The following is a 13,460-nucleotide window of genomic DNA, read 5'->3' as shown; positions in this document are numbered from 1 at the left end:
CATAACAGGTGCTCTTCAAGTTTGGAGGGCAAAAAAAACCTTTTTAATTAAGCGATTAAGCGTGATTAATCAGAATTCTAAAATGTGATTAATCTGATTTAAAAAAAACATTTGACAGCTCTAATAAAAATATAACTAACCATGATTTAAAACCGAAAAGTTAATTCAGATAAAATTCTTTAAATGTAATACCACTGAACTGTTCTTAGGGGGTGATTCATTTACACTCCACTAGAGGGAACCACATGCAACTTTAGGAATCACTGAGGTTGTGAGGTTAAAGCATTTTTTGTTTTGTTTTGTTTTGTTTTGAACAACTTGAAAATTTCAGATTTGGTGACAGCCATTGACCTGTCAACATTTCCTGGAAAAGTGTGTTGATTGATTGAGTGATTGATTGATTGATTGTTTGATTGATTGGCTGACCCATTTCTGGGTCTGGCCAGTCCTTTTGGACCTAAAAGTGAGTTCTGCAGCAATTTTGGAAAAAGTGTGTTTGCCCTCACACTCACATACTTGCAATGCTGATTCTTGCACAATACTTTTCTTAACACCACATGACCAATTTTTGCTCTTTTCAGCTCGAGCATTCTTGCATACAAGAAAATATTCATTTGTCTTTAATTTATTTTGTGCCGGGGGGGCTGGGGGGGGGGGGGGTTGTTTTGAAAAGACAACCCATTGGGATATCGTTACTCTTGAGAATATTAAGAGGATGCTGTGAACATTTTCAATTAAAAGTACACAAACATAAGCAGATGATATTTATGTAATGATTATTTAGTTATATTTTAATGGTTTCCACGGTAAGCGTGATGATTCCCAAGAGGGCTCATTTCAATGCTTTCCCAATAAAGAAAATGACTTGTGTTATTTAAGCGTCGCTGTCATGTGGAGGACACTTTCCATCAGCCTCTCTGGGGAATTGATACGACTCTTCTGAACGCTCAGAGAACAAAGATTAGCCAATAAGCGAGATAACAAGGAACAAAATACAATAAACTTATGGCCTGTGGGCTATTAATGGCCCGTGAGAGCGCTTGATCCGGCCCCAAAACAAACGAAACCTTATAGAATCTGTTATATAACAATGTTTTTTAAAAAGCTTAAAATAGGACATCCTACTGTTAGCAATGCAAATGACTGTATTTGTTATTCAGATGGCCGACTGCTAATGATTGCGTTTTAACTTATGTTCTGCCCTGTGGGGGCTTTCTGCCACATTCCGGTCATTCAACCTTGTTTATGAGCAAAGTTCAAAAGAGCGCGTGTGTTTTTCAAAGAGAAGACGCAAGGATCGACCGCATCAGCGCAGACAATTCAGAGTAAGGGCATGCTCTTTGACAGGGATGCTTCTCCAGTTAAGAGGGCAGAATTTATTTCAAGTGTCAGCAAAATGTGCAGCGAGATAAATGGATTGCTCGAGGGTCTCTAACTGTATCCCTCGGACTGCCAGTGTTAATAAAATATAGTAGGATTAGGAGCTAGCATACTGGAAAAAATGGGGATCCCCCTTCATTAATTCCATGTGCTGCAATAGTTTCCTGGCACTAATCGATTTTGAACACATTTAGTCATTACTTAGAGGTGGATATCAAAATGTTGCTTTTATGAAGATAATTAACTCATTCACTGCCATTGATGGCTATAAACGTTAAAAATTAATTTTAATTACTATTTCTATTAGTTAAAATTCCCCCCCACTTTTGTTAAAAAGAGTATAAAAACCTATAAAAAAACTTTTATTGTACATTTAGAACAGATATAAAAATTGTGATTAATCGTGAGTTAACTAGGGAAGTCATGCGATTAATTACGATTTAAAATTTGAACCGGCCGAAGCCCCGAATTTGTAATAATCTTTTTTCTTTGTTTTATTCATTCACTGCCATTGACAGCTATAAAGGTCAAAAATTCATTTGAACTATTTCTATTAGTTTAAGATGTTTTCCACTTTAGTTAACAAGAGTATGAAAACCTAGATTTTTTTTTATTGTACGTTAATTAGAACAGATATACATTGTGTGATATATTCATGTGTTAACTAGTGAAGTCATGCCATTAGCCCTGAATTTTAAATAATCTTTTTTTATTTATTATTTTTTGTTTTTGTTTTAATGAATTCATGACAGTGAATGAGTTCAACTCAGTTTTCTCAACAACAACAAAAAAGAGGCACAGATACTACAGTGAGGCTGGCAACCGGCACCTCACATGACTGAGTTTAATAATGCAAAATCAATTTTCATGTGATTACTTGCTTCATCAATGGGATCATCTGTGAAATACTCAATTATAAAAAATATTTGATATCTGCAGCCCTATGTGACACATTATCAGAATCATCCTAATTAGAAAACATGAGGAAGGAGGGAGGGGGATGAGAGGGGGGGGGGATCCAGACTATGCCGCTATAGAGAGAGGGGCACAGTATGGGATTAGGGGGGAAATACTGTATCTTAAAATAATACTAAATAATAAAAATACTTGCCTGGCAGCCATAAATGTTTTCAACGCAACAAGAAGTGAGTTAAACCTCACACCTGGCTTTTGGAATTATGACCCAGAATCGTATTTTGCAAGATCTGTGTGCAAAAGAGCCTCATGAGTACAACAGGCCTTTTCCACTCGCTTCATCCAATCGGTGCAAACAGTCCAAAATTGAGTTTGACATTTGGGTGGCCATCGGGCATGAGTCAGCGACCAATCTGCAGCAAAGAACAATTTCCTGGCATGTTAAGATGCTACTTCCTCATTTTCGGCTCCCTCTGGAAAATGGGATGACCTCGGGAGGTGGAGATGGGCCGCGGGAGCTAAATGAAAGTCGAGAGTGCATGCGCTAGAGAGGGGGGGGGGGGGGGGGCAGGCATCTGCGGCTCAAAGTTCACTTTGCCGCCTGACTATTTATGAAACAAAGTTTAGTGACCTCTGCCTCTCAAGGACACACACACACACACACACACACACATACCTTACTGCAGCAATAATGAGATCAAACAAATACAACAAAGGTTAACTTCCAGCAACATCATATCAGTTAATGGAAAAGAAAAACTATACCACATTTCGCTGAATTGTGGTTCCTCAACTACATAAGGAGGAGGAGCCATTCACGTTACACCTTTATTTGTAAAACAAACAAAAATAATGTTTTTAATAGTGTTACACAATATAATGTTGAATGAAAGTGCAATTGTTTGGCAACCAATCCGTTGTGTAGCTCGGCCTCTTGTCCAAAGTCAGCTTGGCTAGGTTTTAGTTGACCAGCAAGCCCTACTATCTGCACCTTGTTTTCATTAGGGTTGCGGGTGAGAGTCGAGGCGGTGTACACCCTGGATTGGTCACCAGCCAATCACAGGGCCCATATAGTGCAAAGGCCATCATGTTGGTGGAGTTAGTGCCTTGACATACAAGTTCATTTGTTTCCTGACCACAATAGCATCTCAAATCATGTTTCCCCATCTAAATGAATGGTTATGTGATTAATTTGTTCCTAACCCCCTCAAAAAACACACAAAAATCCAGTTTTTAAATGTTTTTCTATTTAATTGTATTTTATATAATGAAAGTTGCACTCAATATGTCACACTATATAAAAACACAGCAATGGGGTGTATGCCACGGAGGAGGCGGGACTTTCGACTTCTGTGTTTCCAGTTACTGTTGTTGTGGGCTGCGTCCCAGTATTTGCGCTTCCGCTCTTGCGCCCCTAGGTTGCACATTCCCGTCGATGGGTGCGAGTGTGTAGTGTGTCAGTCTCAGTTCTCCGAAGCATTTCAGAGAGCTGCGTGGTTGGGAAGCGCAGGGGTGGGGGTGCAAGTGTTGGGACGCGGCGAGGGTGTGTGACTTATGGAAGTTGGAAGTCCGTGGCATCTACCCCATAACATTTGCTCTCACATAACCATTTGTTCCGTTCCTTGTTCTTCCTCTGTGGTGTTTATTGGCAGTTGGCTAACCAACCAGTGGTTGGATTTTGTGATGTTTGTTGGCGCCATCTAGCAGTAGGGGGTCTGAAGTGCACTCCTATCTCAAAATTTTTGCTCATAGTTTTTGCTCAAAGGCTAAGTGAAGGATTGTATGATCTAGAAAAAAAATTCCTTTAAGTAATCTAATTTGAATACATCACTGCAATTTAAGCTTGTTATTTCAGAAGTGTGTATCAAATTAGTAGCCTTTGGCAATAATTATACCCCAAAAGTCCTTTTCTGTTTTAAGAAGGTTGTGCTAATCCCCTCAAAAAACACACAAAAATCCACTTTTTAAATGTTTAAAAACCAAAGCCAAAGTTGGCTGGTGACCATGCGGAAGTGTCCTTGAGCAAGACACTGAACCCTGATTTGCTCTCCGTGGAGCTTGCAGCGTCTTGCATGGCAGCAGCTGCCAACTGGTGCACGAGTGCATGTGTGTGTGCGAATGGGTAAATGTGAGGCTTCAATTGTAAAGCACTTTGGGCACCATATGGTGTAGTTAAAGCGCTATATAAAAAGCAGTCCATTGAGGGCCACCGTTTAGGCTCTGTGAGGACATATTTGAATTGTGATTAGTTAAAGCAAAAGTCAAGTTACATTTTTTTATTTACGATCACCTGCTTTTATCTATCTCAGGCCATTTTGTCACCTGCTGTCGACTGAAAATGACATCACAGTGCCTAATGCTGGGTTCAGACGGAACATGAAATATCTTATTGCAAATGGCTGACCCTGGATTGGGTAAAAATATGTGAATTTATTACACAAACACAATATTAATCCGAATACCGTGTTTCGGCAAGTGATGGCGCATAGAACACATTATTGTTAAGAAAATTCTGGACTTAACTTCCCCATTGCTAAGATTTACTACATTAGAATTTAGATCAGTGCTGCTGCTGTTCAGGCCAACAGAGTGTGATCGCTTACATTTTAAAAACCAGCACCTGCATTAGAGATAGGATCGAGAAGATGTACCTAAAAGTGTGGCCGGTGAGTGAACACATTACCTGGACATCTTATACAATTAAGACACCACTTAGCGATCTGACACACACACACATACACGCACACTAAATAAATACCCCCCCCCCCGTGACGTCACATGAGTAAAAGGAGCGCGTGCGGCGCCGGAGCAAGCCTCCAGTGGCATGACATCAACCACAGAGCCACATCCACCTTAATTATCATGTCCTCCCCCCACTAACCGTTTAAGATGAAACTTTTCACTTGGCACGGCCACGAAGCACGATAATTGATTCTTGGGAGAGGTGGGGGGGGAAAGAAGTTTTGGATAAAAAAAAAAAAAGCAGGAGCCACTCTTGTCTTTTTTTGCCACATGCTCTCAGGATGAGACGGAGTACTGACGCGGACCGAAGCAGGCGAACACCCCGCAACCGGTAAATACGTTTTTTTTCCCCCTACACTTTGAAAGCGTTGTTGAGAACGCGAAGTTTATCCGAGGGTTGTTGCGTCAAAGCGAGTTGAGTTACTTTATCACTGTCGCTCAAATGCGACGTTATCCCAAGCCGGTTTCGATCTACAGTCTGCAGCCTGTCAGTGTCGGCATCAGAGAGCTCTGAACACACGCACAGTACAGCTGTGGAAATAATTAAGTGTTAAGTGATCACTTTCTTAGATTTATAGTTAGCCTGTTTGAGTAAGATGAGCATTTTTGTTGAATTCTCTGCTTTGTTTGCAGGAAATGAAAATTAAATAAATAAAAGGATCTGCGATGTTTATACAAGACACTCAGTGTCGTTTTATGAGGTAGGCCTACACCTGCACAATCTAAAAATATGCAACACAATTGTGCAGCGGCTGTGATGCTCAGGCGTTAATTTGACTGTTTCTTATTGTTGTTAACTTGTTGTATTATCATATGAGAGCTGTTTAGAATATTTGTGAGTAAAAATGCGGTCTCCTGTAACACTCTGCTCTTCAAAACAAGTTTATACAAGCAAATTGACATATACCATACTTGATAAAATAATATTTATTAATAAAAACAAGTATTTATAAAGGCCTGCTGTAAAAGTAAAGTTCAGTCAAAATCTAATTTAGTAACTTGGGTCTACCACTAAAAGTGATGCCATACAATATTCATTTGATTTTTGCCATGGTTAACATGAATGATTTTCATAAAAAATATTTACTGTAATTATGACATATTGAAGTTACAAATGGAGCATATTGTCACGTACCCTTTTCTATTTCTCTAAAAAGAAAATGAGAACTTTTCACACTTATTTACATTGACACAATTGTATAAAACTGCAAGTTTTGTTGTTGTTGTTGTTGCTATAGCTCAGTCTAGCTGTTTGTATTTACTTTCGCAAAACACAGTGAACTAGTTGGATAGCATAAGAATGCTGTCATGCGGCACACAAACCCAGTGACTGCCGTACTCAGCGTTTTTCATGTCATTTGTTTTACGGACTAGAAGTGTTTTCCTACGAATATTTAAAATAAGTATGACTTCGCTGACGCCATTGCTTAAAATTTGCATTGCCCTCATCTTTGCAAAATCCTTCAATCTTGAAAACCCACTACTTTTCTGGAAATCTAAATATTGCTTGAGTTACCAAACACTGCATTGCTCAAGGTGATGTCATTCCTTTTATTGCTATCATATACTGGTTCACACCAACATCAATGCAATGCCTTCCCAAAAATCATATTCAATCGGTAGTTTAATTTGCTTTTTTTTTTTTAAATGCCAATTTATTTTGCTGTCATTAAAGTCTGTGCTTGTGCTTCGCCCCCTGACGAAAAGAGAAAAAATATGAAATTGACCACATTTGGACATATGAGGTTTCGATATAAGCCTACTGTATACAAGCTAATGATAGGAATTCAAGCAAACATGAAATTGTATGGCTGCTTGATGATCTATACAAATAAACATGGCCACATTTTACAGTCTTTCTGAGCCCCGACTGACAGTTTGCTACTTTAAAGCAGATGAAGCCAGAGAGTTTACAAACTGCACTGTCAAGTTCAGAACATTTTTAGTCCAACCAATTCATAAATCATTTGTCAGACACATTATTGGATTCGATTGCATGTTTAAGACTGGAACACTGACAAACAGATGTGCACCATGTTTAAATAAACATTTATAAAATTGACTTTTATAAATGAGCTTTGCAGCAGTAGCAGCGGCAGATGGAATATGTGCTAATAATCAGTAATTGCATTTGTGGCCGTGCCTGACAGATCCAGCAGAGTATGGACCAAAACTGACTAAATAAATAAATAAATGACTAAAAGTGAAAATAAAAAATATATATAATTCAAAAACTAAATACAAATGTATTTATTTATATATATTTATATATATATATATATGTATATATATATATATATATATATTTATATGTAAATAAATTGTTTTTATATATATATATATATCAATAAATTGTTGTTTTTATTTCCATTTATATAGATTTTTTTATATTTAATTTTCAAATTATATATATATTTTTATATCCATTTTTATTGTCACTTTTAGTCATTTATTTATTGATTTTAAATGTGGCAGTTTTGGTCCTCCATACTTGAGGTCTCTAGTTTAATTTTCCCAGGAGCAAAAAAGTTAAAATTGTAACAAATGCATCTTAGCCGTGTTTGTAGCAGATTCTAGCGAGCAGCAGCTTCCACGGAAACCGTTCACCTGCCTCATATAGCAACCAAATAAGGTCGAAATACACCATAATTGTGACCGTCGCCCTGCAGCACAAAATTGAACAGAAGATGCACGTCATAACGACATCCGACCTACCTTAATAGATAGCAAATGTCTTCTTCGGTCCAGACAAGTTTGTAATCCAAACAGAGATTTAGAATGAACGTTAAAGAGGTAATTGGTTCTCGGCCGGAAAGCCGTTTGGCTCAGTGCGCAAACGGGCGTTTTTGTTGTTTTCTTCCCTGCTGGCTCTTGTTTTTTTTTTCTCCCCACGCTAGTTTGAAAGAGCAGCGGCTCGGATTTAGGAGCGGCGGAGCGCCACCGCTGAGTGAATTAAACGGAATCACTGAGGTTTAAGCCTCATTTCACCGATTCCTGTTTATGAGCCTTCAGCTCATCACTGACATTTGATTCTCAAACGCGGTCATTCATCATGCATGTAATTATGAAAGGGCCAAGTTGTGATAAGTAGAAACTAGAATGCTGTCTGGCTTCAACAAAATAGTAGTGCTAGCAAGACTATTACCTTTGTAAACAAGCCAATGTTAGCCACCGCTGCTACATTGATAGTATGACTTCTTCACAATATGAATGTTGCAAATTCAGCATCTCTTCTGAATTCCCTCAGATTCCTGAACATCCTTCGCTCTTTTTCTGTTTACTAGCGTGTTAGTAGTTGGATATTCCAAAATAGTCAGCAAAACTCCTGAACAGGTCAGCTTGAGGCTGCTGGGGCATACCGGTGACTGGATTGTGTCCGGCAAATTATTGGCATCTCATCAGTCACGCCCTTCTCTCTAATTGTTTGTTCTTCCTCGGGCTTCAAACCTCCGCAAAACACCATTGACAGGGTAATTAGCAATCATAGATAGATAGATACATGGATGGATGGATGGATGGATGGATGGATGGATGGATATGTCCCAAAGTCGATTTTATTTAAATTATTTTATGCTGTCTTACCTTTGTTTGTGTGTGCCTTTATTGGGAGCACTGTTCATGTTGTACTTGATTTGGCCACTTAGGGGCAGTGTGGTTCCACGCGGTCTGATACACCGTTAAGTTGTAGTTACATTAGAGAGTAGAAGTGAAAAGTCACAATCAAGTTATTCCAATAAAAGTTGTTTTTTTGCAGCGTGGAACCGTTCTTTTGAGTGATAAAAGTGCCGCGAGTAGAGCACTAATTAGAATTAGCGAGTCAGACTGGAGTAGATCATTACAATTCCTTGCACATCTATAGATTGAAGCAAAAATCATCATTGTCAATCAAATAATTTTGAATCAAAAATTGTTTTTAATCAAAAATTGATTCTGAATCGAATTGCACACCCAAAAATCTGAATGGAATCGAATCGTGAGACATTCAAAGATTCCCACCCCTAATAAATAAATAGATAGATAGATAGATAGATAGATAGATAGATAGATAGATAGATAGATAGATAGATAGATAGATAGATAGATAGATAGATAGATAGATAGATAGATAGATAGATAGATAGATAGATAGATAGATAGATAGAATATAATTTCCCCAATCGATCGACATCTTGCAGCTCACAGCCAACGGAGCATATATGCACATACACATGCAAGACAGGCAGCCATTAATCAACCAGTGAGTCCAAACAATAGATGTAAATAAATGGGCCTCAGTTATGAGCCAATGCCCTCAATTGAGGTACTAAACAGTCTAATTGCTGTTGGGACAAAGGACCTCCTGAAGCGTTCAGTCCAGGAGTGTATAGAGAATAGATGTTTTGATAATGAAGAACCCTCAAACAATTGCTGCTTTAATACTCATAGCATAGCAACACATACAAACAGAGCATACAACAATACAGGCATATTTTCTCTGTGCTCTGTAAGAACAACAAATATTTGTGGCACAATTTGGTACTACACCTAACCCTCAATTTGGATTGCATGTAGCCTCTAATGTAAAAAACAATCCAAAAATATATGTCTTATAAAAACCACGATCTCGCGGGGAGCCAATGAGGAATTGTAATTGGCATTTTAATAGTCCGGCAGTGTTTTGGCTCCTAATTGGAGCCAATTGAACAGCATCACGGAGTGCAAGAACAATTTGGGCACGTCCATCTTGTACTCCGCCGCCACGGCTAATATCATTAAGGCCGTTAAGCACGCAAATATATTCAGCATACGTGTACACGCAATGAAAACAAGCGTCTGTGCTGTGCCTGGCCGCGCGCTTGATGAGTGAGCGTTGCATGTTGTTTTAAGTGGTGATCGGCGCACACATCGCAGCTCTCTGGCTGTGTGAGCGCTTCCATGCATACGAAATAAGCACAAGAGCACTTTATGTGTCATTTTGCCTCCACTCAGCCATTTCTACTACTAACAGTTTCGATTATGTAACTCAGGAAAGACTTGGCAGGTGACACATTTGATTACATTTGTTTGCCTGTTAGGTTGTGTGTTTGGCGAGACTCACCATTTCGAGGACTCGGGCGGTAAATTGGCCTGAAGGAATATTCGGTATTTCTGTCTTCCATAGTCATCATGAATGTGGTCAGTATCGCCAGAGGTTGTAAAAGAGAGAAGAGGAACATTGCATTACATTATCCTCACCCACTTTTCAATGTTGTACAGAAAAAGAAATCCAATCGTGGCTGTATGGCGGGTTTTCAAGTGACCATTTTTTTATGGGATATTAAAGCCAACAGGCAAATCCAAATTAAGGATTGCACACTTTCAGTGTAGTACCACTTTGTACCTTAAAACGTCAGGCAGCACTGAGGTCTACTGGAACAGATGTAGCGTAGTTAGGACCAAGAAGAAGAAGAGGTAGCAAACGTCCACAACTATAAATATGTATGCCTGCGAGGATTTTCGGATGCCTAATCTGTTTACATGTGCTGCTGCTACTTTTGTGTTGAAGTAAATGTTAATAATAATAGTTGTTTGAAGAATTTAAATGTTTGGAACATTGATGCTAAACTTTATTTAGCCAGTCTATGGTGTTTCACATCCTATCCTAGCATTAAGATAGCGAACTTTGGTGTAGTGTTACAATACAACATATTTGATACTCTTTTCTTGGATGTGTTATTTTTACAACAAACTTAAATTTGATCATTTCCCTATTGGGGGAATAATACATTCTTCCTTAATTCTTATCTTAACTAGGAGTGACATACAGCTTGAAGCTCACATTGCCTCTAATTTGGAGAGTGGTGGTACTTAAAAAAAAAGAAAAAGTTAAACTATGTTTAATGGGATACTTGACTCATTGAGCCATTTTCAACAGTAAGAAGATAATGTTTTGTCTATAATTAATGTGATAACATTATTATTTTACATGAACAATTAATACCACTGTATATATATGACTGGATAGCCGATAGCCCATACACGCCCGGGCAAGCAGTTGAAGCCGCAAGGCGGCCATCTTACTCCCCCCATTGCGCGAGCAGACTACTGTATAAACTGTACGTATACTGTATGTAGAGATTAGACATATACAGCTCGTAGGCTCTTAGTATAGGGCCGGGGGTGGTCACTGTTTTTTAACAAGTGGCCCGTATGTGCTGCTTTGAAGACCCCCTTTTCTTTTATCGCTTAGTTCCTTACACCCTAATATTAGATTTGGCAGAGGCATCTTCTGTTGAATTACAGTTCTAATTCTTTAATAACAAGTTTCCTCCTGTAAACATAATTAAGCATATCATTTATACATGTATTTAAGGCAAGTTGTAAAATGTCTGAAGTCCTCTTGTTAATGTTTAACAAATTTAAAACATCATAAATCATGTTTTACTTCGTACAGTCTCAAATGTTCTTCAATATTGATTCTGTAAATGCATAGGATCGTTTGCGAGAAACTTTTTGGGAGGAGGAGCAATATGGCGGCCTCGCGGCTTCAAATTCAGATCAGTGATTAATACCTTTAAAAACTATTTTACCACTTGCTGTCGAGTGTCGACTTAATATGACATCACCTGTGCTAAGCAATCATGGCTAAGTTTGCTGAACAAACTGCTGCCGTTAAATTTTTTTTTTTTTTTTATAGTGCCTTATCAACACCATATGGCCCAAAAACAGGTCAGCCGTGATTGGTCGTTACCTATTTCCTCAGCGCAGGTGATGTCATCTTCAGTCGACAGCAAATGGGAAAATGTTCATTGTACATGAAAAATAATGACATTATCAAATGAATTCTGGAAAAGATATTCACTTTTTACAGCTGAAAATGGCTCAATGAGTCAAGTATCCCTTTGAGGCGAGCAGGAGGGATATATTAAAGCCATCTTTTTGCGCTACCTCCAGCTATCTAAATCTTCCCGTATTTCATCCATCAGTCTCCTACCTGACAGCTTCCTTTCCAGCATCCTTTTATATCCAGTGTCCCACCTCTCAACTTGTCCAAACCATCTCCATCTGGCCTCTCTATCTTTGTCTCCAAACTGTCCATTCTCGATCGTCCTCATCAATCCCAAGGACATTCTCAGCATTTATTTATTTTCTTTTTTTTCCCAATCAGCCATACAACACTACCATAAAATAAAACCTTTCTTTTCATTTGAGCTGCTACGCTTCTGTCACAGATCACCCCTGACTTAAAAACGATGCGATGTAGTGCAGTACTAGATGACTCCACAGCACAACCACATTAACAACATAACATAATCTTTGACAGCGCCAATCAAAATGAAGAATGATTCTCTTTGTAAAGGAATGTGATTCCATTGAGCCTTGGTGGAGGATCTTATTAAATTGCGTAGGTGTATCTCGTAAGGGTTGAAAAGGATGGAGTTGAAAGGCAGCAGCTTGTTTGAGGCTGCTGGAGAAAGGATGATGATGAATGGCTTCACTCCATTGCATTCAACATTGATCGTAAGGGCCATCTACTCATAAAAAAGGAGAAAGAAACCTGCGAGAAGCCAGAAGCGAGATGAGCCGAGCGGCAGGACACAAAAGAGTATCAAGAAACAAGAGATGACACTCAGGAGATCCTCAAGCCCGACGTGGTGGGCATAAGTGTGACCACCGCCACCATGTACGCCTGCAGGCTGCTTGTTGGGCTTGGCGCCAAACATTATGAATCCAGGAGGTTGCTAAGAATAGCCCGCCACTACAAAGAGCTGTCACTCTGGATTGTAACAGAGTGCTGATAAGGGTCCATAAGGGTGATGTTGCCGCCGGGCGCAGGCAGCTCACGACACCTTCCCCACACACATGATACACTTTATCAACAGAGATAGGGTGCTGGCTGCTGTGAGAACATATTACGTTAAGTTGTAGGGGAATAAAAGTACTTGGCGCAACTTTTCACACAAAATGTAATTAGCAGATTCAATCTTAAAACTCAGCAAGCAGGCTGTCAATTCTTAGTTTATTTGCACCTTCTTCAAGGTTCTACTGTAGGAATAACCAGGTGTCCCATTACTTATGACCACTCAAGAAAATGAGCTCCACTGTAGCAGTGCTCTGTGGATTAATTCATGCAGGCAATTATGGCGCCTCCTCTGGGGGCTACTTAAATCAGCATTAATATGAATAAACAGTCACAGGTGTCACGCTTTGAAAACACACCAGGGCTGACCCGCAATAAATTTTCCTTCAGCTACACATGACAGCTTTAACAACATGTTAATAAAAATGACATTTGCCAGATTTGATGTCAAAGCTTTTTTTTTCCCGCTACACTTGGGCTGAACAATTTTTCAAATTCAAATCCACATCTCAGTGTAATAGAATGCAAGTCAAATTGCAATTTGAAGGCAAAAAATGCTTAAATATGCTTGACTTTTTCACAATTTATTTATTTATTTATTAAC

The 13,460-nt window shown here is 38.9% G+C and overlaps 1 protein-coding gene across 1 annotated transcript in view; it reads left to right on the top strand.

The window, feature by feature from the left end:
- Positions 1–5,132: 5,132 nt before the first annotated feature.
- The window catches only part of gcgra (glucagon receptor a), a 43,668-nt gene continuing 35,340 nt past the window's right edge, over positions 5,133–13,460 (top strand). The window contains exon 1 of the mRNA XM_086088995.1: positions 5,133–5,368. The gene's annotated coding sequence lies outside the window, so the exon portion shown is untranslated. The remainder of the gene's footprint in view (positions 5,369–13,460) is intronic.

The sequence above is a fragment of the Leptonotus elevatus genome, chromosome 1 (assembly GCF_054856555.1).
Source record: "Leptonotus elevatus isolate MCC_2025b chromosome 1, RoL_Lele_1.0, whole genome shotgun sequence".
NCBI classification, from domain to species: Eukaryota; Metazoa; Chordata; class Actinopteri; order Syngnathiformes; family Syngnathidae; genus Leptonotus; species Leptonotus elevatus.
The sequence above is the reverse complement of the archived record's forward strand: the minus strand, read 5'-3'. Positions and strand labels throughout refer to the sequence as shown.